Source organism: Cyprinus carpio, chromosome A22, assembly GCF_018340385.1.
Source record: "Cyprinus carpio isolate SPL01 chromosome A22, ASM1834038v1, whole genome shotgun sequence".
NCBI lineage: Eukaryota > Metazoa > Chordata > Actinopteri > Cypriniformes > Cyprinidae > Cyprinus > Cyprinus carpio.
In genome coordinates, this window is record NC_056593.1 from 19,799,364 (window position 1) to 19,826,798 (window position 27,435).

The window sequence follows — 27,435 nt, forward strand, 5'->3', positions numbered from 1 at the left end:
CTTTTAGCAAAGCTGGAAAAGAACCCCCCAGAAATGTTAATTACTCAGCACTTATCTTACATGCGCTAACTGTCATTAGCAAGTCTATTCATGCTCTGTAAACGAACAATATAAACTTGGTGGTACTCCATAATTTCTGATTTTTTTTTGTCTTATGATAAAACTGGTCTCTTGGTCTGTGGCCTGTTTTGGCGATTTTAGATGGATTTCGGCAGCTTAGACCAGCTTAAGCCAGCTAAGACCAATGCTAGCTTAGGCTGGTTTAACTTTTTTTGTCCCATTGGTGACGGAATGCTGCAAAGTGGGATTTATGAATGACTCTTGTAGCTGTAATAGTTCAAGGATAGTAGGGTTGAGGTCACATACAGTAAATGGAAGTAACCTTTTTCATTCAGTTTGAAAAATAAAACGGTTGGAGAACTTTGAGTACATAAGCTGCCAAATTCTTTCTCCTTAAAGCTGATTTAATCAAATCTCCTGACACTTGAATGGAAACTAAATCTTCTCAAACTGAAGCTCAAAGCGCTCAACTTGTCAGCTGCCAGGAAATTTCAAGTAAACCAAAACAAAGTGTTCAACAATAAGATAAACTGTGAAGAAGGTAAGAATATGTCTTCTGTTTAAAGGTGGAAGGAAAATGATGCTTCCTGTGATGAGTAAGGTGAACCTTTAGCATTTACCTCTGACAGTCTCTCAGTGCTAAAGAGAAAATTAGAAAGATGTAGACCAATATATCTTCAGTGAGCAAGAGACATTTAGCGGACCATTCATCCGTGTTTTGTTGAACCGAAATGAAGACTAGTCTTTTCTCGAGGGCTGATTGATCTTTGCTCGCAATTGGTCATGGCTTGTGCAAATCAGATTTTGGTGCAGCATAGACCTCTGCCCATTACATCATTCAAATTTGGGATGTGAATTCAAAAACAGTTTTGTTTCCTTGGGAAAGTTAATGAGGTACCAGTCGCACCAATGAGATTCAAGATCGTCTTGTGAGTAAATCGTTTTATAGCAGTAGTCAGTAAACAACTGTGGGTCATGTGGAGCTTTGTCATTTTGCAGGCTCTGAGAAAGCACTCAGTCATAGATGTGATAATTTTTTTAAAATACCAAGTAGCTGGTTGTGACTTTTTCATTAGGTTTGATGCCCCACTGGCATCTGTTTACAGCAGGAAAGCCGAAGAAATCAGCATTACCTTACATGACCCGAGTCAGCGTTTGATTTCCTAAAACGGTAATTTCCTCAAGCTGTAATTACAATGTGTTTCAAATAAACATGCGCTGTTCGAGGGTGTATGATTAGTTGACACATGTCCATGACAGGGACAGTTCACCAAAAATAAAAATGATGTATAATTTACATGCTGTCAATCAAAGCTTGTGTGCATTTCGTTCTGCTGTAAGATTATAAAAAATAAAAAAATAAAATAAAAAAATAATAAAAAAGATTTTGCAAAAGGTTTTTTATTTATCATTATTATAATGTTTTAGACAGTTTTTAGACAGCTCTTGTATTCTTCTTGAAATATTCTTCAAATTTTATTCTACAGAAGAAAGAAATTCATATGATTTGGAAAGACGTATGGGTGAGTAAATGATGACAGAATTGTAATTTTAGGTGAACGATCCCTTTAAACTATAATGAAAAAAAGGAGTGTAGAATATATTTTGTCTCAGAAATTGCTAGTAATTTTCACAAACAGTTACAAAGAAAAAGTAAAACATTGAATTAAACATTGCATTTTGACGTTGAAAGACTGAAATTTAAAATGTACTCCAGTAATCTTTTCTTTGAAAAATCTTTTTTAAGCGTTTAATGTTTTCTTTTTCTTTATAATTTTGATTATTTACTGTTTTTCCTCACCATTTTTAATTACAATTTACAGTTTTGCCTTCAGTTGTTCGTTTTAAATGGCCCTGCAGTGTGATTAAAAAAGTACATATATTCTGTATTTATTCTCTAATATGTTTTATTCTGTAATATGTTAATTAGGATGAATATATGAATGTATGAATAATAAGTATAATATGAATAATTAGGAAAATAATAAGGATAATTCATAATGCATACATCTGCATGAATTATGATGTAGTAATTATTAATTGTTTTAAAAAATGAACTTTAAAACAAAAAAACTGTGAAGTGTTTTAGTAATTTTTAATCAGTAGGTTTATTTAACTAAAATCTCAAATAATGTAAAGCTGTTTTTAGTCTGATACATGGCAATAATTTCATTATTGGATTATTTGTAATTGTATTATTATTATTATTATTATTATTTAATTTTTATTTATTATTTTTTATTTTTTTTTTTTTTTTCTTTTTGGTTTTGAATATAGTTATAATTAAATATATTTGTTAATATATGATTTAGTTGTAATTTGGTGTTTTTGTAATTTTTTATTTTAATTTTTAGTATTTTAATACATTTTCCAAAAATAGGCATTACCAGATGGTTATTTGATACAAAAACCAATCATAGTGGTCATATCTCCCACCTGTAATATTTTAATTTCTTAATTTAATCAATAAACACACCCTAAAAATGTGTCTATAATAATCTATGTAATTTTGTACACAAAACATACATTTTCCCATTGTCCTTTAAAGGGTCATAAGCTTTTCAGATAAGTGCAAGAAAGCGTGAGAAATTGGGAAGCAGAATTGGGGAGGTGCTTGAATAATAGATTAATATTGTCGGGGAGGGGGGCGTTTTATTGTTCCAGCGCTCTCTTGTGCCGTGTCCACCAATGGCCTGCTGGGATAGCATTGTTAGGCCGAGAGTGGAGTGGAGAACTGCAGCCGTACCACCCAAACCAAATGTCCACGCTTTCAATTCCTCCACAGTTTGAGTCATGGCCTTTCAAAGCTGAGTTAAATAAAGTCCAGAGAAACGGTGTCAAAGTGGACCGCCTCTGCACCTATTGTCTGAAATCCAGGAGAGGCTGATGCAAATATTGAGCAGTCGCTGACATCTTCAAAGGTCAGTTTACAAGGTGATGAAGTACGCAGTGAACTGTTTTGAAAGGAATAAAAAGCCTTTCATTTTGGATTTATCTGATGATCTCACTTCCTTTGATGTCACTGCGCGTCAACATATACAAGAGGTGGCATCTAACGCAATCTGATCGCCGCACAGGTGTTGGATAACGTCACTGCGTCAGCGCTAAACGTTTCTAAAAGCTAACCCAAATGATTTTATTTGAACACTGAATTAGAATTATCACAAATGTGGATTTCAAAGAACTGGCAACACATGAAAACAAAATGACTGTCTTTGCGAATACTGCTGCTCACAGAAGTATGGACACTAGAAATACAGCAGGGTGATGTTGAATGTTCTGTAGAGCACTTTGAATTTGTTATGTCTTGTAAATCACAACATTTAAAGGACATTTAAAGTTCCTTTCCTCCAGCAGTTCCAGTAAACTCACCGTTTTCACAGTTGTAATTGCAGTCTGAAATTTCATCCCAGTGGTCACCCAAGTGCCATAAGGGCAGAGGAAATATTTGCGAAAATGTTCTTTCAAGAAAAACTTGGACGCTTCAAATGCAGTCAAAAAAGGGATGAACAGCTGTGTGTCTGTGAACTCTAATTCACCTCAATATGAGACAAAGATGAGTAACACAGGCTACGTTCACACTGTTGCTATTTATGGACCAAAATCTGATTTTTGTCTATCACATGTGAGCCATTTAGAATCACACTGAATGACTCTGTCTATCCATTCATTCATAAATAAATAATTGTCACGATTACGCTCCCTCACTCACACTCTGCACTACATTTCCCAACATCCTCCGCAGTTCTTAACCTACACCAGCTCAGTCATCGGCCATTTCTCAAATGGAAGGCTGCATCCTCCGGAGGTCTCATTTGCAGGCTGCATACGTCATCAAGCCTGGTTTATTTCAGTTAGCCGAGCATTACATTCACGAGTCATAAGCATATTACAACAATTTATGCTTAACTAAGAATAATGGTCAAATCTATAACCATTATTATTCTAAAATAAGATCTTCTTTATGATGTATGCAGCCTACAAATGCGACCTCTGGAGAACGCAGCCTTCTGTTTGATCACTTGAAATCTGCGATGGAGTTGATTTGTTTACATTTTCCCCCTTACAAATTTGTTTGATGCAGCATTCTATATGTATATAGGTATGTTTGGGCTGTTATAAATGATTAAAAAATCATTTATATACCATTGAGTTGTTTGGGGTGGGGATAAATTAAACACGATCTGCGATAACATCACAGTCGTGTTGCACTGTGGTCTATAGAGCAGCCTAAAGTGTACATATGAAGTAGACTCGCTCCCTCGGTCAAAATCGAGGGGTCAAGGGTCTGTCCATGTAAACTTCTCTCATCCACTTCACGAAGTGAAAAGCACTTCAAAATGTCACTGGATTTTGAATGGGGGGAAGGGAAGTACTTTTGGAATTTCATCACTTTTGGAATGTGTCTAAAAGTGAAGTGGAATGCAGCCTAGGACTCCCCAACTTGTTGAATACTTTACGGCCCTATCCCTAATTGCACCCTAAACCCCTGCGGTCTTCCAATGAGTCCACACTTTCATGATGTAATGCTTCTTTGACTGTCAGGTACAGTAGTAGTCTGCCGTGGAGCTCACCTCGGCTCGGCAAAAGGTGCACATCGAGGGAGCAGAGCGGCTGCAAAGGGGGCACTCAGGAGCATGCTTCTGAAAGCAAAAATGATGAATGGGACACCCTACAGTCTCGTGGACATGAGTATGCTGTGGCCACTCTAAGTCCAAAAGGCCACATCTGTATAAATTTGGCTTTAGTGATGTCATGAGAACTGTAGGTGGCGTCCAGGCATTTTCCTGACATCCTATAATGCTCTTTACCAGTATTACAATTACAGTAGAGTAGATATTTTATAAACTATCCTACACTATGCATTTAATTATTTTGCAATCAATTATTATTTAATTGATTCAAAAGCCATAATAACTTCTAACACTGACAAAGAAATAGACATTTAAATGTAATTGTTTCAAAATGTTAAATGTCACAATAAAATAAGTAAATTATATTTAAATCAAATTTCACCCCAAAATGAAATTTCTTCATTGGTTGCTCGCCCTCAAGTTTCTGTCCCCACTATCAGCGGTTGGGTTACCAACATTTTTCAAAATATCTTCTTTTGTGTTCAACAGAAGTCAAAAACACATACAGGTTTGGAATAAGTGTAGGGTGAGTAAATGAGATTATATGTTCACAACAATCCACTCCAAAAAGTCAGTCATAGCTCTACATTTCTGTGTTTTATGGGACAAGACACTTTATTCTTTACTAGCAGCTATAAAATACTTTTCATAATCTGCTTTTTGAGGGAAAAGACCTCTCAAATTATATAAAACAGAGTCCCATTCCAAACATTGGCCTGCTCAATTGCTAGCTATACAGTAGGTGCTGGAGATCTTTCTTTCTCACACAAGGTTGTAGTCTTTAATTTGCTTTTCTGGATCCAGCTTGTTGTTTACAAAGCTTTTTCCATGCAGTATGACAGGGTGGGCGTTCTCTTTGAACACAATTATATTTACGTACAAGAGATTTGCTAATTACCATCCCTGCTCCCACGCTGCAGCTTGAGCTTTCTCTAAAGAAGTCAAGCCATTGTAGCAAATGCGGGCTTGACATCAAAAGTGAAAGAGGTTAAGCAAACCATGACTACTGTACCTTGTTTAAACCTGACTAACATCTGAAAGAACTGTTAAAAAGTGAGACTCTTTGTAAATTCCAGCAGTGTATTTTATGAAACATGGAGCAAAGATTGTTCATACCATAGGACTGAAGTCACACATTTTTAGAGAGGTTTTTGCAGTTTTCTGAGGTGATGATATAGCTAACTTTGAAGGTCTAGATAGGAAAGAGCAAACACACACATACTGTATTCTTCCCATTAGAGATAAATCAGCTTCAGCTACCTTCTCTGTCTCAAAGCCATTAGAAACACATCTCTTTCCTTTGGCATCATCCAAACAAACCACATTGTATTCAACAAAACAATCACACCCCTTGGGTTTCCATGTTTACTGCCAACAAGAAAAGGGTTTCCACTGCCGCCCTGGGAAAGTAAATCATTATTTGGGCATTAGTGATACGAGCGCATGGACAATATTCTAAATGCCTGTGGTTTCGGAAAAGCTGCTTTTCATTCAAGTTCACTTTCAAGGTAGCACATTTGAAGGCTCATGACATTGGCTGTGAGCATGAAACCTTTTCTATGATTGCTAATAAAATGAGGGCAAGAATTACCTTGTTGAACAAAGTTAGATGTACGTACGATGTACTAAATTCCTTGCTTAGTCGTGAGGTGACTTTGCATCTAGCATCACTGTCACTGAAGGCTAGGGACTTAATTTGTCTGCACTGTTTGGACTATGGATATGAATGATACCTCAGATCTTGTGGCCCTTTGAAGAGAGATGTTCTATTAATTTTCTAACAGATCGGACTTAATGATTGGTAAAATGGTGAAAAACCTTGTGGACATATAATGGTTGCTTCTCAGTCGAAAGGCTGTATCCTTGTAAGGCAGCAAATCTGGGCTGCCATGCTATAAAGCTCAGCTGTAGGATGTCTCAATTTGAAGGATCCGTACTAGGCAGTCTTTGTTTCGCATCCTTTATTCAGCCCCTTTTCAAGGATGCATCAGGTGTATCCTTAAATTACCAACAATCCTTTGCACAGATTCTAATTTACAAAAAAAAAAAAAAAAAAAAAAAAATTTGCTGAAAGAATGAATCGCCATTGAGCTCATCCAATTTCATTATGTTGTGTGCAAGACATTTTTTTTTTTTTTTTTTTTGAGGTAAAGGCATAATGTTTTCTTTTTTTTTTGTTAATTAATTAATTATTGGTAATGTGTGTTTTTTGTTACTTGGGAAAAAGACGGTTGTTATTACCTGTATAATAAGTATTAGTAGTATTATCCCAACTATGTTCCTAAAACTGCACATTTTGCATGTCTCCTTAACCAAATCCCCCTGATTCAGGTCATCACCTCATTAGTAGAGACTCCAAGACTTGAAATGGATGTGTTAGACAAAGGAAACATGCAAAATGTGTAGTGTTGGGAGGCCTCCAGGAACAGGGTCTGGAACCACTGAGATAGACCAGGGGTGTCCAATTTTGCTTCTGGAGGGCTGGTGTCCTGCAGAGTTTAGCTCCAACCTGCTCCAGTACACCTGCCTGAAAGTTTCTAGTGACCTTGATTAGCTATTTCAGGTGTTTCTCATTAGTTTTGGAGCTAAACTCTGCAGGACAATGGCCCTGCTGGACCAGGCTTGGATAACCCTGTCATGGAGACTTGAGGGTGGGCCTATTTAGAAACCACCCAGAACACTCTAGAAACTGTGTAACAGTGCCTTGAAATGATTTGCAACACCGTGATAAAGAGTTTTGAATGGACAAGCATCACAAAATCTAGTCTTATAAAAACCAGAGGTATCCAGTCCTGCTCCTGGAGGGCCACTGTCCTGCAGGGTTTAGCTTCGACCCTAATTAAACACACCTGACCCAGCTAATCAAGGTTATTAATTAGGTTTAGTAGAAACATCCATGCAAACGTGTCAAACTCTAACAGCCCTACAAAGCAAGATTTGACATCCCCATTCTAAATTACTGACAATAATATTTTGCATGATCAATAGCCAATTCAGTATGAGAAAAACACATGCAAGAAAAAAATATATATAATGTCAAAGACTGCAATACTTCCTGCACACGATGTCTGGCATGCACATCAGTTTGCATCTTCTCATGAGTCCTGGGTGACAAGGACAGTGATTGTCAGACAAATGCTGCCATATTAAACTCATTAAGAGGTTCACAGGCTAATTATAGCTCTTTCTTGCCAGCCTGCCTATGATGAGTCAGAGGTTAGGCAAATCCCTGAATGTTAACAGCTGGGAAGAGCCCTCAGTGGGACACAAATTTACCAGGAACCCGGAGTTTTGGAATATCCTCAGGAATTCTCCCATTACCTGTCTGACACCCAGGGCACTCCAGAGATTTTATGATTAGAGGCCAGTGTTGAGGAACTATGCTTGGTCTATTTTTAGGACATCAAATTGAGACTGGGCATGAAAACCTGCAGCAAAAAATAACTCAAAGTTTCAGGGGGAAAGTTTAATACCTATGTGGCTCATGTGTGGTCCCAGTTTTATTAAAAAGATCTAGTTTACCACTCATGCTTTGGAAACTACCTCTATAGCAGAGTGCTTGGTGCATTTTAGAGGCCAAAATGTGTTTCTGTCAGCTGGAAAAGGCCTGGGAGAACCTACAAGAATCCCTCAACTGGTTGCTGGATGCAGTGCACTTGCAATCAACATGGAACTTTATGGATTGAGCTTCTGCATGTAACTTGACCTTACGGTTGTTCTGAAAACCATAAGAAACACTGAGTAACTAACCAGGACACCCTAGCAACCATCTAGCAATACCTTCAAATTACAACATAAGTGCATTAAAGGGATAGTTCACCCAAAAATGATTTACTCACCCTCTAGCCATAGGTGTATATGGCTTTCTTCTTTCAGACATATACATTTAACATATACACGTACAAAACAAGGATTTATAAAGAAAAATGTCAGAGTATTTCGATATAAGCCAAGAGGAGTCTGGTTTTCCTTTGCTGTAAACAAAACTTGGTTCTCACGAGACTAGCATATTCTTACCAGACCTAACGCAACGTCCTACATCCTCCGCTGGAATGCCACTCTCTCGTGAACATGCGTACAACAGTAAATATTCATCTGAAAGAAGAAAGTCATATACACCTAGGATGGCTTGAGGGTGAGTAAATCATGAGGTAATTTTTATTTTTGGGTGGACTATCCCTTTAAACACGTTTTAATTTTTGTTTTTACAAAATGAGTCAAAATTTTAACATGTACATACATTAAATTGTAAATAACAAAGAATATTCTTTCGACACTTTACAAATCACAAGTTGCTTTTCAAGAAATTCAAGCAGTGTTAATGTTCCCACTGATAGCAGTCAAATTAGATCCTCTGGAAATGTGTTTCCCAATTGTAAGTTTAACTAAGTACTTTCTATTAAGCAGAGCAGACTACACCCTACTGTAATGGTAGCTAAATGCTGGGGGTAATATAATCAAATGAAGTGGTAAATGTCGAGGCAGGAACTCATTACCCAGAGCCATTATGAGGTAAGATTTCTCTCTTCATTGATCAGTTTGGCCATCTCACCAGCTCTCCTTGATTAGGGAGAATCTATTCCATTAGTCATGTGCGCTAACATCACATAAGAAGCCATTGTGAACAGCAGCACAAATGCTGTATTGTCTTTGTAACTAAATTTTTACATTATCTGGAGAAAATGTGAGCTATGTCCGTGCATCGTCTGTTGTGAGGTTTCTGTTTGGTTATTAGCCTGTTGATAGAAGGTTGCTTACTGAGCCAAGTCAACAGTACTCACCACAAGTATCTATGTGAGACCTTTTCAGTGTAAGTGTACAGGATTTGAGCTCATTTTAATGTCTGCTAGGCAAATATTGTTAATCGGTGAAAGAACTAGTTTTGCATTTCCTAAAAACAGTAGCACTTCCAAGACAACAGAATAAGCATTAAAGTGTTATGGTAAAATGATAAATGGAAAAGTTATAAAGCTACATATGGACCGATATAGGGAGAAATTGATGATAAAATGTGGTATTGATGGTAAATAGATGTAAAGAAGAAACAGACCAATCACTATTCTTTATATTAATGTATGTATGAAGAAGTCCAATCACAATTCAGTATGCAAATATTATGTTGACATTGCTGCAGGTTTGTGTATCTAAATTCTACAAAACAAAGGTGTGTAATGGACGCTTTGTACATGATGGTACAAAATGGTATATGTCTGTAGTAATAAAACTGGATGTGTTAAGAAATGAAACTTAAAAGGAGGTAAACAAAGTTAAATGTGACTGCACCCTTGTTCAGATAGCATTCTTTAACCATGTCCAGCAGTTTAAATTCAGAAAGATTGTTGTGCAATATAACTCTTTATTTTCTTATGTTGAATATAAGTCTTCAACTCTTTAACATTTTGTTGTATGTGTACTATGTGATATATGTAAATTATGTTGAAGGGAAGCTATTCTAATTTCATTGTACGTGTGTATAATGACAATAAAAGGCATCCATCCATTCATTCATTCATTCATTCATTCTCTGAAGGAACAGTCGAGCAACAGATAAGGACAGCAGTTTGTAAGTGTTTTGCCTCGTTTTCTCATTAGACTACTGCATGATCGTCATTGCTAGGAAAACTTTACTTTATTTACTGTGTGTCTTACCCTGGTAAATACGTGCTGAAGTGGCGCTTGGTTTTGTGCTTGCCTGTCGTGGGACTGGCCAGTTTCGGTCTGCTACATAGGGAGGCGTAACCAGCTGACTTCAATCACGGGTAATCAGGCAAATATATAAGTGGTAGGTGTCACCGCGGCAGCGGTCGCGGCAGCCCTTGTGTGAAGCCTCCTCGTGTGAAGACCGACGAGTGTAAAGACCATTGACTCTAGCTGTGCGACTCCACTGAGCAAGGACACTGACAGGGCACTTGAGTATTGCTTTTCTCCCCTTCAATTTTTGTGCAGCTTGTCCTCAAATACTTATTTTGGTAACCTGTAGTCACTATGTGCTTTCAGATCTCTACTATCACTACTAACACTCAGAGAGCACGCTATGTACGTCGAAGGAAGGCCTGCCCGACAAATCTACGGCCTGTCCCTCTGACCTCTACCACTACGATCTCTATTCCAGTTGGTCTCTGGAACTGCCAGTCCGCTGTTAACAAAGCAGACTTCATTTCTTCTATTGCTACTCATTCCAGTCTCAACCTCATGGCACTAACTGAGACCTGGATCAAACTTGAAGACACTGCCACTCCCGCAGCCCTCTCCACTAATTTCACTTGTTCCCACACCCCTCGTACGACTGGGAGAGGTGGAGGTACTGGTCTCCTTATATCGAAAGATTGGAAATTTGATCTTCAACCAACACCTACAGGTAACGGTTCTTTTGAATCACATGCTATTACTGTAACCCACCCTGTTAAAATCCACTTTGTGGTCATTTTAACTTCTTGGAGGAGTTGGATGTGCTGCTATCAAACTATCCTGAAGATGGTACTCCTCTGGTACTGCTTGGTGACTTCAACATCCACCTAGATAAACCGCAGGCTGCTGACTTCAACACTCTGCTCGCCTCATTTGATTTCAAGCGAGTGTCTACTTCAGCGACTCACGAAATCGGGCAACCAACTGGACCTCATCTACACACGCTGTTGCTCCGTGGACAACTCTTTAGTTGCTCCACTGCACACCTCAGACCACTTCCTCATTACTGCTAACCTAGCACTTACTCCTGAAGCGGCACATGCTCCAAAGCGGGTCACCTTTTGACGGAACCTACGCTCACTCTCTCCATCTCGCCTATCCTCTGTGGTTGCATCCTCACTTCCTTCACTCTCGCAGTTTTCAGCTCTGGACACAAAAAGTGCTACGGACACTTGCTTGGACAACTTTTGCCCACTGTCGTCTAGACCAGCACGCACCACCCCATCTGCCCCCTGGCTGTCCGATGTTCTCCGTGAACATCGCTCTAAACTCAGGGCTGCAGAGAGGAAATGGCATAAATCAAGAAACTCTACCGAGCTCAGTGTGTATCAGTCTCTCCTCTCTTCCTTTTCTGCAAATGTCTTCACTGCTAAAACATCATACTACCACAACAAAATTAACAACTGTTGTGACGCTCGGACACTCTTCAAAACTTTCTCTTCTCTTCTTAATCCGCCTCCAACTCCTCCTCCATCAACTCTTGTAGCTGACGACTTTGCAGTTTTCTTCACAAATAAGACAAGAACCATCAGTGACCAATTCTCCACACCACAGACTGAGGATAACTTCACAACGACTAATGCGCACTCTCTCTCCTCCTTCTCTCCACTCTCAGAGACGGATGTTTCCAAACTTATCCTGTCCAGTCATCCTACTACTTTTCCACTGGATCCGATCTCCACTCACCTCCTTCAAGCGATTCCTTCTTCAGTCATACCTTCACTTACTCACATTATCAGCTCCTCTCTTCACTCTGGAACATTTCCCTCAGCATTTAAGCAGGCTCGGGAAAGCCCACTGCTGAAGAAACCATCTCTAAATCCAGCACTTCTAGAAAACTACAGACCGGTATCCCTTCTTCCATTCATTGCAAAGAACTTGAACGAGCTTGTTCAACGAGCTGTGTTTCTTGTACAGAAACCAGACAGCAACCAATCTGGCTTCAAAAGCAGCCACTTAACTGAGACAACCTGCTCTCGGTTACTGAAGCCCTGCGTCTGGCATGCAGCAGCTTCAAAAGCAGTACTCATTTTGCTGGACCTGTCTGCTGCTTTTGACACCGTTAATCACCAGATTCTCCTGTCCACCCTCAGAAAGATGGGCATCTCTGGAACGCACTCCAGTGGTTTAACCCTCTGGAGCGATTACGCGTATACGCGTTTTGAGGGATTTTCTCCTGATAACCCCGAAAAGAACTTAAATTACCCTTTCAGTTTTGATCGTACAGATAAGAGCAATACATCAATCGAATCTGTAAAGGGTCTACAACAGAGCAAAAAGTGCACTTAAAAATAAAGATAACAAACAAGAGTGCTGTCTGCAGCCTTTGTCTGCGCTGATCTTCAGTTACAAAATGCGTCATTAGAAAATGAACTGTAACTCAGTGAATACTCAACGAAGAGATATGAGAGAGATATCTATAGAAAGCCTGACATGTCTACTTTTAAACTAAACAAGTGATTTAAACAAATATTCTGTGATAAAGTAATCCCTATGAAAACAACGCGATGTCTGTTTTTTCACGTCTCCCTTTATTATCACTTCCAATGCCATTTCTAATGCCACCACGCCCCCGCGCCGACGCGCGCTTTTGAGATTCAAATGTTTCACTGAAGCGCGGGCTTTTGAAATACGCCCACACAACAGAAGACAACAGCGAGACTGTTCTTCAAGTTTTTTTTTTATTTTACTGTTAGCCGCGAGAATGAGAGGAATAAGACATAATTCACCCCCAAAAAGATGTGATGTGGTTGAGGATTTGAGATTTGGATTTCCTCAGAAAAAAGAATGAAGCACTTTATTCAGCAGAGATCACAAACATGAGTAAGTCTCTTTTTATTAAATTATTTATATACTTGTACTAGTTTTCACATAACGTGTAAACATTTTACTAGTTAGACATTGTTCCAAAAGACTTTTTTCCAAACTATAATTCCTGACTAAATGTATAATCAAGTGAAAAATATTATGAAGTGTTTCAATAACAATAACACTAACTATACCATTCAAAAGCTTGATGGTACATAATATAAATGTAACAATTAAATGTAACTGTAACAAATGTACAATCATTGCTGTTCTTTCAATTTATCCCCCCTAAAAAACTTTAAAAAAAATATTCTCAGCTCTTTTCAACATTAATAATAATAATAATAATAATAATAATAATAGTAGTATGATAATGATAATAATGATAATAATAACAATAAATGTTTTTTTTTTAGAAAATAAGATTGTTAAAAGGATTTTCTGAAGGATTGTGTGACTGGAGAGTAATGATGCAAAAAATTCAGTTTGAAAGTCAGCTTTGATTGATCCTAATAAACTGTTTAACTGCACGCACATGTGAATATTAAATTATGTTGTGGGATAATTACATATATTCTAAATAAACTACAAACATAATTGTGGGCTAATTACATATATTCCATCACCATTTTTCTTGTAACTCATCCCTCTCAGTGACACAGCTGACTGAATGCCGTCATTATGCAGCTCATTATGCAGGCCTTTGTCTTCTCAGGTGTGTGAATTCATGATAGTTGACGCCTACTCGCATATGACTTTTTACCAACAAAAAGTGTCTTAGAAAATTTAAATCAATATATTGTTTTCTCTTAGAAAATTTAAATCAATATATTTTTAGAAAAAAAAATTCTAGGCTACAAAGCTCCAGCAAATTCCTGGGAACCAATTTTCTATATGTGTTTTATTGCAATATTTCAAGTGATTAACATTTTTTAGTTTTTCACTAACCACGCATAACATTTTTTTTTTTTCTCAAAACACAATCATGTAACATACATGCTGTCCTCACATATTATTATAGCCTAGTTTGTGCTGATTACAGTGAGATTAGACTTTAGATTATAAGAAACTGAAAAAAGCACAAATGTCAGGGCATGACACAAACTTCTCCAGGCCCCAAAAATACCCTTAGACTCAGAGGGTTAACTCCTACCTTTCATCGAAGATCCTTCATGGTGTCCTTGGAGGGGTTAAGTTCCTAAGGTCAACAACGTTTGGAGGGGTTCCTCAAGGCTCGTACTTTGACCACTTCATCTCCTTCATGGTGTCTTCAGTTTTCTAAGTCACAACAACTTGCTACTTGGGGAGGCTCAGTACTTTGACCACTTCTCTTCTCCATCTACATGACGTATTAGGATTGTCATTCAGAAGCATTGGCTTTTCCTATCACTGCTACGTGATGATGACACTCAAACTCTATTTCATTCAGCAACCAGATGACCGACGGTAGTTGACGCATTTCAGCCTGTTGAGTGACATTTCTAGCTGGATGAATGAACCTCACTTAAGACCTTACTAAGCTGCTGGTGGTTCCAGCTAACCCATCGTTTCATCACAACTTCTCTATACAGCTGGGTTCCTCAACCATAACTCCTTCCAGGACAGCCAGAAACCTAGGAGTTGTGATGGATCATCAGTTAAGCTTCACAGACCATATTGCTACAATGACCAGGTCCTGCAGATTTGCCTTATACAACATTAGGAAGATTAGACCCTTCCTGTCAGAGCAAGCCACCCAACTTCTTGTCCAAGCTCTTGTTCTCTCCAGACTGGACTATTGTAATGCTCTCCTTGCGGGCCTTACTGCATGTACTATCAAGCCTCTGCAACTGATCCAGAATGCAGCAGCGAGGGTTGTCTTCAATGAGCCAAAAACAGCTCACGTTACTCCTCTCCTCATCAGGTTACACTGGCTACCCGTAGCCGCTCGCCATCAAATTCAAGGTACTGATGCTTGCCTACAAGACGACCACTGGCACGGCACCAACATACCTTAGATCATTAGTTCAATCTTATGCGCCCTCCAGAAGTTTGCGCTCTGCAAGTGAACGACGCCTTGTGGTGCCATCCCAAAGAGGTTCAAAATCACTCTCACTGACTTTTTCCTGGACTGCGCCCAGCTGGTGGAATGACCTCCTGATCTCAATTCGAACAGCTGAGTCTTTACTCATTTTCAAAAAAACATCTAAAGACTCACCTTTTTCACCTGCACTTAACCAACTAATACTAGTACTTACCTTTTTTTCTTTTCTTGTCTATCATATTCTAAAAAAAAAAAAAAAAAAAAAAAAAAAAACCTGGCTGCGTGTTCTGTACTAGACTAACTGAGACTTGTCATAGCACTTGTATACCGTTGTTATTCTCTTGTTGATCTGATTGCTTCTATTGTTCTCATTTGTAAGTCGCTTTGGATAAAAGCGTCTGCTAAATGATTAAAATGCAAACTGTTGCTCCGCCATGACAAGAGTTGACCTGAAACAGCAGAAGACGACAATAGCGCCCCTTGTGGCAACACAACTTATGCAGCAAATACTGGCATTATGAACTGCGGGCGGACAAATTTTAGAACATTGCAAGACATAAATATTGACCTGGATAGCTAGAAGCATTTGAATTCATGTTCTTGTGTACAGTCTGTTGTATGTTTGCTAGCTTTCATGCACTATAATTATGAACAAGAAAAACTGCCTAAGTAATCACTGCTAACTGTCAAATCCATAAGATCCAAGTGAGTACATGTGATACTGTTTAATCAAACAAGCTTTCACAAATCCTCACCGATGGCTGAAAGAGATACCAGAAATCAAAGCTTGATTAGTGCCAGTAATGATTTATTTAAGACAGATCAAAGTGTCGTGGTGGAGCCGCCGATCTCAGTTTATAAAAGAGAAAACAAGCAGTGCAGATGTCAGGTTTGTCAAGACATGCTTACAAAGATGAGAATGCAAAGACCAGGATCTCATCTGCCACACATTTTTGACAGCACAGGGAAATTGATATAATCTTAATTCATCAAATATGATTTTTAAAAACCTTTAATCAAATGGGGTATTATTGCCACTAAAAAACTGTCATCAGCCTCTTGGTTCATGCTAAAATATGATTTAAACTGGCAACAATTTAACCGAGTTCAGCAAATAACCAACTTGTTGATACTAATTTTGTTATTAGTCCAGAGTAGCCAGGCTTTTGACCCTTGGTATTAAGTCTGGCCCATTTTACTGCTTATTCTGACCAAAATAAGTGTTTCATGTAAATAACTGTTGGCAATCATTTTTATCTGTTAATATCTGTCAGACAGTCTTTTTCTAAGTAGGTAGTTCTAAGGCACAGTATGATACAATGTGGATAGTCAAAAATCTGTGTTGATGTTGAAACATCTAATCCTAAACCTAATTACACAAGACTGACATGTCTACAGTTTTGTCTGGCCTTTGTAGGTAATAAAATGGATAAAAAAAGCAATGTAAATATAAAGGGTCATTATGTGAGCTATCGTTGTTAGCTGTCTCCATTAGATCATTGTCAAGGAATAGTTTGCTGACAGATTTATCCTAGAGCGAAACAGAATGAGTTCAGTATCCTTTCTTTTCTGATACTCACAGTATATTTGAAGCCTTTATTATGTTGGTCAGTGGTGCCAGATGTTTGCAATGAACACTTCAGGCATGAAGGGTAATATTTCCCTTACTGAGTTCACAAAAGACTGCCTGACTGAAGGCAGCTGCCTTGATTTCTAGAAAGTTGATTTACAGACAGAAGTTTGTGTAAAAGAAGACAGACAGACAGACAGACAGACAGACAGATAGATAGATAGATAGAGATAGATAGATAGACAGACAGACAGACAGACAGACAATAGATAGATAGATAGACAGATAGATAGATAGATAGATAGATAGATAGATAGATAGGTAGATAGATAGACAAAAAGACAGAGAGACATATAGATAGATATACAGACAGATAGATGTCTGTGACTTAACAGACAGCTTTTTTTGTAGAAAGTAGAAAATAGACAGATAGATCTATCTCTCACCCCCTAATATTAGATTAGATTAGATTCAGTTTTATTGTCATTGCACATGTAAGGTACAAGGCAACGAAATGCATCTCCTCTGAGATGGTGGTTCCCAGGAACTTGAAGCTGGAGACACTTTGAACAACCATCCCGTTAATGTGGATGGGGTCATGCGTGCTTCCTTTCTTCTTCCTGAAGTCCACAAAGAGCTCCTTTGTCTTGCTGGTGTTAAGGAGCAGGTTGTTGTTAGTGCACCATGCAGCCAGGTGCTATACCTCCTCCCTGTAGGCAGTCTCATCGTTGTCTCTGATGAGGCCAATCACCGTGGTGTCATCTGCAAACAAGTTTTGTGGTCAGCTTGGAGTGAATGACAGTGCTAAATGCCGAGCTCGAGTCAACAAACAACATCCGTACATATGTGTTGTTATTGTCCAAGTGTGTGAGTACAGAGTGCAGCACTGTGCATACTGCATCCTCTGTGTTCCTATTTCTACGGTAAGCAAATTGGTGTGGGTCCAGTGTGGGTGGGAGGCAGTCTTTGAGGTGTGCTAGAACCAGTCGCTCGAAGCAATTCATGACAAAAGGTGTGAGTGCTACAGGGCAGTAGTCATTCAGGCACATTGGGGAGGAGTGTTTTGGAACTGGCACAATGGATGTGGCACAGTTGCTTGGGTCAGGGACAGGTTGAAAATGTCTGTGAAGACCCCTGCAAGCTGCTCTGCACATGCCCTAAGCACATGACCAGGAATGCCATCTGGGCCAGCAGCCTTGCGTGCATTGATCCGACTCAATGCGTTGGGGGTCAGAGTTGGAAAAGTGTTCCTCTATCTTCAGCTTGTAGCAGTACTTGGCCTTTTGATGCCCCTCTTCAGGTTAGCCCTGGATTTGCTGTAGGCCTGATCGTCATCTGATCTGGAGGCAGTGTTGCGGGCTTTCAGCAGAAGTCGCACCTCCTTGTTCATTCATGGCTTCTGATTAGGGTATGTTGTGATCTGTTTTTCTGTTGTAACACTGTCAATGGTGGTGTCGAAGTAATCCAGTACAGAAGAGGTATAGATATCAATGTCCGTGCGAGAGCCACAGGCAGCCTGAGAAGCAAACATACTCCGGTCCATGTATTGAAATCTGTCCTGAAGTAAAAAGTCAGCTCCAGTTGGCCACACTTTGATGGTCCGCACATTTTAAGATATTTTGGATGAAAACCGGGAGGCTTGTGACTGTCCCATAGACTGCTAAGTAAATAATAGTGTCACGGTCCAGATAAGTATAAAAAGCATCGTCAGAATACTCCATCTGCCATCAGTGGTTCAACCATAACGTTATGAAGCAACGAGAAGACTTTTTGTATGAGAAAAAAACAAAAATAAAGACTTTAATCAATAAGTCGTCTCCCCTGTGTCTCTCCACATCGCCATTTTGGAAAACACCTGCTGAATGCAGGCAGCATATGCTATTCTATGTCAGCCACGCCACAAGGATGCGCTGTTTTCTTCCACATCAAAATGTAAATTCATGTAGAAAGGTATCCTTGTGGCGCGGCTGACAAAGAAGAGCGTACGCTGCTTGTGATCAGCCCATATTCTCCAAAATGGCGCTATGCTGATTTGGAGAGACAGAGGAGACGACTTGTTGAATAAAGTCATTATTTTTGTTTTCTTATCGTACAAAATGTATTCTTGTCGCTTCATAATGTTATGGTTGAATCACTGATGGCAGATGGACTATTCTGACGATGCTTTTCATACTTTTCTGGACCTTGACACTGTTATTTACTTGGCAGTATATGGGACAGTCACAAGCTTCCTGGTCTTCATCAAAAATATCTTAAATTGTGTTCCGAAGATGAACAAAGCTTTTACAAGTTTGGAATGACATGGGGCTAAGTGATTAATGACAAAATTTTCATTTTGGAGTGGAGTATCCCTTGATTTAACTTGGTAGGTGCTGATATTCAGTACCACACACTCGATTGCAGTATGTTTTGAGTTTTGTATGTGATCACAAGGACTGTCAGGCTCTATAAAATCCATACAACTGAAGAACAAATCTATATTAGAAGCAGGAGCGATTTATATGCTGAATTTCCTTACTCTTTTGCAGTGACGCCTCATGACAAGCCAAGAATATTTGCTCCAAGCACTCCAAGGTGAGAATCTTGGCTCAGCACCTGAATCCAGTCTTAGGTTGCAAAAAATTTATACATTTATTCATAAAGCTAAGTGTATATGGGCATATGATATAGCAATTCGACCTACTAGGCAGAAATCCCTTGCTATTGTCATTAGCATGCATTGTAAAACCTTTTCTTTTTTTGTGGCTCACATAATAATAAAAAATGCATTATATAGAAAGAAAATAGTGCATAAAATATGACACTGTTTTTGTGAGAAACATTCTCTACCCTCTCTGCTTTACCGCCATATCCATTAGTTTTTGTTTACATTCATGCTTTTGAATTAATCTTGTAAACAAACGATTGCTGCTTAATTATAATTAAAATAATTGATTTAACCTGCCACACAATAAACTGTTTAAAAAATAAAAAATAAAAAAAAAATCACATGTTTTCTGAGTGAAAATGCTTTTACAGTACTACGTGAGGAACGTGATTCAGGCAATACAAAAACAATATGTAATTGTTAATAATGAGTGACTGAGATCCTGTTCTTATCAGTGAGTCAACAAGCTACATAGATATTTTTATGGTAATAGTGGTGATGTCATACGACAACACAACAATCAAATAAGTAACAATGTGTCACTATGGGAGCGTAACCATGTGAATAGTTACTGTCACCTCTGTCTTCTTGATTTTGCAAGGGAAGGGAAAGTTGGAAATCCTGTATAAGATTAATTGTTGTTTCTCCAGCTTTGTTCTTTTTTTTTTTTTTTTACTAAAAGGGTGTGGTTTGATTGAAATACTCTGAAATATCTCCACACTGGAAGCCTATCATGAAGACAGGTCCATGACTTGTTACTACATGCAACCAGGATCCCACATACTGATCCCGTCAGCTCTTATCTGACTCAGCTGTTTATGTCTGATTGAACATTTCATCATGAGAGTGAATCTGACACAATTTAGCAATGCTCTAATTTGATGTTGTGATACTAAAAGTACAGGTGTTTATGTGACGTGTTTTACAACACTGATTAGCAAAGAAAAACTATATAGGACTGTATATAGTCATCTTTTATTCACCCTCATGTCATTCCAAACCTGTGTAATCTTCTTTGTGCCATGGCATACAGAACAAGACATTTCTCAACAATAAATGTGCATGACCTTCAAAAATAAAAATAAAAAAATAAAAAATAGTTTGTGATTCCAAGAACAAAAATCATTAAAATTCAAAAAAGTGGGCTCAGGCACAAAGACAAGGAAACCGCTCAGAAATGTCAGACTGGGCTAAACAAGACTTCGCAATAACTCAGAGTCCAAACACAGTATATATAGGGAAGTGGTAATGGGGAACACCTGGCAGTGATTAGCCCTAGGCAAGGGATTATGGGAAATGGAGTTCATGGGCACTCCACCTGACAATCGTGACATAGCCCCCAAAGGAGTGGCTTCCAGACACTCCTAACTGAGAACAGTCCAAAGTTCAGGTGGGAGGTGGAGCGGAGGGGGAACAGGGGGAGTGATGGAGGGCCAGGTCCATGTGGAAGTGGATGGACTGGGGAGGGAGGCAGAGCCCACCAGGATGGAGCAGATGGAACTGGAGCCCACCAGGGCAGAGCAGAGGACCATCACAGCCGAGCAGATGGGACAGAAGCCCACCAGGGCAGAGCAGAGGACCACCTCAGCCAAGCAGATGGGACAGAAGCCCACCAGGGCAGAGCAGAGGACCACCTCAGCCAAGCAGATGGGATAGAAGCCCACCAGGGTGGAGCAGAGGACCACCACAGTGGAGTCGATGGCACAGGAGAGCAAGTCTGGTTAGGTAGGACTGGAACAGAGAACAAACAGATTAATGGCGGACTCCGTGGCCATGATAAGATGGGTAGAAAGTTCACAAACGGCCTCCATAGCCGTGACAGGGCAGGCAGAGAGTTCACAGATGGCCTGCATAGCCATGACAGGACAGAAAGGAAATTCGTAGGCGGCTTCAGTGGCCGTGACAGGAGAGGACAAAGTTTCACAGACGGCCTCCATACCCGTGACAGGACAGAAGGAGAGTTTATAGGCGGCCTCCGTGGCCGTGACAGGACAGGCAGTGAGTTTGTGGATGTCCTCCATGGCCGTGAGATCACAGACGGGTACAACTGACACCTCTGGAGGTTCTGCAGCAGTTGCCGCCACCTCTGGATGTTCTATAGCAATATCAGCTGCTACCTCTGGAAACATAGTAGGTGCCGCTGTCTCATGAGTCTCAGTGGTGGTGTATGCAGCCCAAACACTCCATAAAGAAATCCCCATTGTGGGAAGCACTTCAGACAGGGGAAAAAGTTCAGGAACAGGAGGGCTAGAGTGAATGAGTTTCGGGATACAAGCTGCACGTGCCGCAACAGACAGGGAGTGACAGGATTCAGGATGAACAGCTGTGACATGACCTGACTCATGAAGAACAGTTGTGACTCGACTTGCCTCATGAAGATCAACAGTGACCTGACTTGACTCTGGAAGGTCAGCTGTGGCTGCCCTTTCTGGAGGAAGTGCCACGACCCGACCTCCCTCTAGAGGGCGCATGTGAGGAGCGGGTTCTGGGCTGGCGGCCATCTTGTGCAGTGGCTCTGGGCTGGCGGCCATCTTGGGCAGTGGCTCTGGGCTGCCATCTGCGCTTGACAATGTTGCCCCACCCCCCAAATTCTTTGGGGTTTCAACAATGTCCTCTGCCTCACCCACAGTGAACAGAGAGCCACACATTTGATCTGGTGATTAGGTGAACTTTCCTTTAACATATTTACACAACAATTTAAAAGGGTAAGTGTGAACTGAAAATGACAAAAATATTTGTTGTCAAACAGGTTTTCCAAACACTTCCCTTGTTTGCCATTGGTTGGACAAACCAAATAGTCCCACCCAAATTCACTCGATTGGTTGAAAACTGGTTTGATGGGCAGGCAAAATACAAAAAACACTGATTTCCCCTTAAAAACTATTCCAAACAAATAGTACCATCCCTAATTCACTCCACTGATTGAAGAATTGTTTCTGTGTTGGAGAGGTTGTGATTACAAAACAAAACAAAACAAAACAAAACAAAACAAAACAAAACAAAACAAAATATTGATTTCCAATTAAAAACAATTGTAATAAAAAAGTCCCACCCACAAACTCACGCCACTGGTTGAAAATAATGTTGCTGTGTTGGGCAGCTTGGGATTCTCAACAAAACAAATATCAAAACCCCACTGAAAGCAATTCTAATGAAGTAGGCAGTTTCTTTGCCTTCATTAAAAATGCAACATTTTTCCTCACCTTTGTAAGGGGCTCACAGAGAGTAAAATAACAATAAGCAAAAAAAAAGAGTTTGGCCAGATTACATTAGTGCACTCCAATGTGCTACATCATTCACCAGAGGTACAAAACAAGTGCCAAACACCATGGGGTTGAAGTCCCGGCAAAGTGACCTCTGAAATGATTAGCCATAGAAATTCTTGACACGTTCCAGAGAACTCCACTGCATTTTTTCTCTTTCTCCTTCAGTCTTCCTCTGTAGTCTGAGGTTGTTCCAGGTCCAGGGACCGCCATTGGAAACCGCCACTGGGAACCTATCTAATAAGGAATAGGAACTAATAAAATCAGATGCCAAAACCGTAGGAAGAATAGGGAAAAGCTGCCTATTGAAAAGCAGTCCCAGATTGACTAAAAGTGGCATTGTTGGGCTCTTTTGATGACATCAGCAGGGGTAGACTGCCCAATGAGCTCTGTTGACGACCAGGTCAGGTCACGTGCTGCTGAGGGGCGCATGGGGTAAAATGGGGAAACTATAGCAGTGCTTCAAGTGCTTCTGGAGCGCTTTGAAGTCAAAGAAAGCGGCCTCATCGATCATTAATTTAAAGGCTCTTACCTCCTTTTCTCTTTCTTTTCACATGCCATTTCCCTGCTCTTGTGTGGAACGGTTGCAAAAAATCAGCTTGTCGCCTGCCTGAACCCACGCTGCCCTAATGAAAATGAAAACATTTACTAAATGTACAAAATTAGTGCTAAATCAGTCTATCTATCTATCTATCTATCTATCTATCTATCTATCTATCTATCTATCTATCTATCTATCTATCTATCTATAATATTTTTTTTTCTGATTGGACATATATGAATTATATAAATTACTAATTAGATGAATCCAATAAATTGTACTAGCATTACACTACACTCATTACTCACATATAATACATTTTAGATTTTCAATCATATTTAAAAACCTTAAGCTAACTAATATATACCATTAAAGCTTTAAAGAAAGAAAGAAAGAAAGAATACACTTATTCACACATTCAGGATTTTTTAAACGTTTTGATGTCAAGGAACCCTAAATGTGATGATCCTGCCCTTTCTAAAATAATAATAGTAAAAAGCAGCTATATATCTTAATGTATGAAGACTTACTTATACTGCGAAAAATAGAAATATTCTAAATATGTGCAAAATATTATCTGGAGAATATTTACTTTTTTGTTAAAATTACATTATATCTATTTTCTGCTAAATTTTACAGTACTCTTTAAACCTGTGGAGAAACGTTGACTGTCAATAAATAAATAAATAAAATTGTGTGATTAATTTCATGATTTGCAACCATTAGTGTAACAATAATGTAATAGTATATTTTTTTTATTCTAATATTTTATTTTATGTAATTTATTAAACATTATAATTTATGTTAAAAACATTTATTATTACTGTTTTAAATCAATTTTGCCTAGATAAATTCTGCATTTTCTGAATATAATGATACTGAAACTCAGAAGTTTTTTTAGTCATTATTACACTAATGCACTTGCATAAATTACATATTTTATGTCACATAAATATTAATTTGAGCAATTATTTGAGAACATCCTAGCAAGAAATATGTACAGTACTATTCAGTTATTAATAAATTAGAGATTGCATGTCTATTATCTTTTAAAGGTTGTTTCATAATGCATCTGACCCAACTAACAGTAGAATATACTTATATTAAAGCAATAAGCCATGAGAGGGTAAATATTACAGTGATTTTACCTCAGTAAAGAGGTTTTCTCAAACCGTATGTGAAGCACAAGTAGTCAGATTTATCAATATTTATGATTATATGTTGTTTATGGTTGCCAAAAACAAAAACTCTACAAACTTGTAAGAACATTTCATAGCTCAAAACCCATCTGATCGTCTTAATTAGATTGTTAAAACGTAGTGTGTGCAAGTCTCATGGTAAAGTAATTTGTTCTGCATCTGAATTTGGATGATGGCTGTATTTGTTCATGCTTTAATACTTTCCACACTTCCTCTTTGTAATATGTTCACAGACACAGCCAAGAGGCATCTTTTTCTTCCTCTGGGATTTGCTTCCTTTCTGGAAGTAGTGACACCTGAAATACTAGATAGGGGGAGTCTAATCCCTGCGTCTAAGTCCATTTAAGAAGGAGTTTCCTACAGGAACTTTCCCCTGCGCTTTCATTGGCCCCGTCCACCCCCATTCCCCCCCGATCCCGTCTGTCTGATTGCCGCTGGGGTATTATGGCAACTTGAACTTCTAATCTCTCTGTGCCGTGTGGTCCAATTTTCTTGAGCTTAACCTCTCTCTGATCAGTGCAAATGGCTACAGAGGAGATCAAGCAGGGGTCACGGAGAATGAGCTCTCTTAATGTCCTGATATCTCTTCCAGTGATCTCTGCTGTGATTTTATTCAATGGCCCACAGCTCAGGTTCCAGGAACACATGTGCTTTTGCAGCGCTACAAAAAAGTGTTGCTCATTTCACTAGAACTCCATTGATGCTTTAACCTTTAATCTTCATTCATTTTCTGTTACTTCAAGAGGTCTTATTTTGATAGGTCAGTTTAATTAGACTTGGTTGATTAGAATCACTATTATAAATGCTTATATTTGGGATAACGGACTAAAACAACTCTGTAGGGGATTGGTGATACCTATATATATATATATATATATATATATACCAAATTATATTTTGGAACGAGTCCTTTATGTCACAGTAACCATGTAACCATGTATCACAATGTAGTTTTACTGGAAATAAAAAAATAAATAAAAAATGTTTATTGAAGGTTTAAATTAGCAATGCTAAGGTTGTGGGTTTGATGCCTATAGAAAGCAAGAGCTGATAAAATGTTAACCTTGAATGCAAAGTAAGTCCCTTTGGATAGTAGTGTCTCCTAAATGCATAAATATAAATGTAAAGTTACCCAGACAATGTCATTGACGAACTAGCAACCTCACAGAACATCCAATGAAACTGGCTTACATCTAGGCATTGTGGTGGCAAGTTTTGCACAAGCAAACACCACTGACAATGCCAAATCTAGCTTTCATTGGAGAGTATGATAAAGTTTAGTTTTCCTAGAAGGCCTTGTCAAGGTTTCTTTGATTGTCTTCTCTGACATGCCCTGGGATCCTTGTATGTTCAACTTACACTTGCACGATCAGACTAGCTGTGGCTAATCATGCTAATATCACAGGCTTGACAGATGACGCATTTAAACAAGCAAAACCTTTGACCCAGTTTGAGATCACTGCACAGGGGATCTGGAAGTTAATAAATTGGCGGATTTGATAAGATCAAGACAGCTATAAATGGTATTCCAATGTATTGTTATTGCTGCTAATATCACCTAATAAAAAACCTGGCCCTTCACAAAAACCTTGTTTAGAGGCTAACTATATTTATATTCTTCCTGCTTTGCCAGATGTGCTTGCATATTCTGAAGAATGAGGAAGTATATTATTGTAACAAAGAAAATATAATCAGATAAGATCATAACTATTATTGGATTTTTTAGTTTAGCTAGTCTGGATATTGCTAGAATGCGGATATGTCTACTTGTTCAAGTATTCAAAGTATTTGGATACGATACAAAACTGAAAGCCAAAAACAAACATGATTAATTTGGTAACATGCAGCTAAATTAAAGAGTTCATAGCATGTGTGTGACCATGAGTAATTTTTGTGTTATCGAAAATAAATAATTCTTAAAATAAAATTTCTTTGTTCTTTATAAGCATTATCGGATATCCAACATTGCATCTAAAAAGAGGTTACATTTATTGGATGATGTAATGCAATGGAACAAAAATGCTCCTTAAATTACACTTCTATGCTTAAGAAAAAGCTTAAACCAGCCTAAGGTTAACTGGAGGCCCAGCCTGGCCAAGTTTTAGACTCTTGTCAGGCTGGGAAACCAGCAGATCAGGTAGCTAAACCAGTTAAGTAACAGCTTGGCAAAGTTTTGAGACCAGCTTAAACCAGCCTAAACCAGGTGAGACCAACAAACACTTTAAGGCTGGTCTAAGAAGGGTAGCCATCATTGTATAGTTATATAATCCTTAGTCTGCAAGAATTTTGAAAAGGTTAGGTTTTCTTTTGGTCTCCAAATAAACTGTGTATAAATATGTGTAGCATGTTGACTTTTTTGCAACATGAGGGTTACCATGAAATGACCCTACAACACTTGTGAAGGTCAGGGTCTGACAAAAAGCTTTCAGCACTAGCAGAGTCTACAAACTAGGCGAAGACACTGCAATATTCCATTTCCCACCCTTCCAACCCCATTATACCTGACTGACCTTCCCACATAAATATTTGCCTTGGAAACCACCATCACAGTTGGAGACACGGCCATGACTTCACCAGAAGCCTGGATTACTGTCGGATATCACGTTCGGCACATCAGTGGTGTTCCTCCACCCTGCTTTTAAGTGGTTGAGCAAGAATGTCTCCAGAGATGACTGCTTAACTCTCAAGTGCAGCTAAAGCTTTCCTAGGCCCAATCCCAAATGATGCCCTCAGTCCTGGAAGTCCAAAGGTTCACACTTTAGTGACCTTTCTTTGGAGGGTAAAAGATTGTCCAGTAGTAGTCTGCTATCAAATCCACACCAGGGTGTCAGAGTCATAGTCTTGTGGGCAGTTCTCTGACACACTGCAACAGTGCTCAGGTTTCCCAAACTCAAGTTCCGGCTCATGGACCTATCCTATTCCTGTTTCTTCCTCTGCTCTCCTATCACTTATTGTTCTTGCTTCACTGACCCATTGTAATAAAGACAAACTGGCCAAAAAAT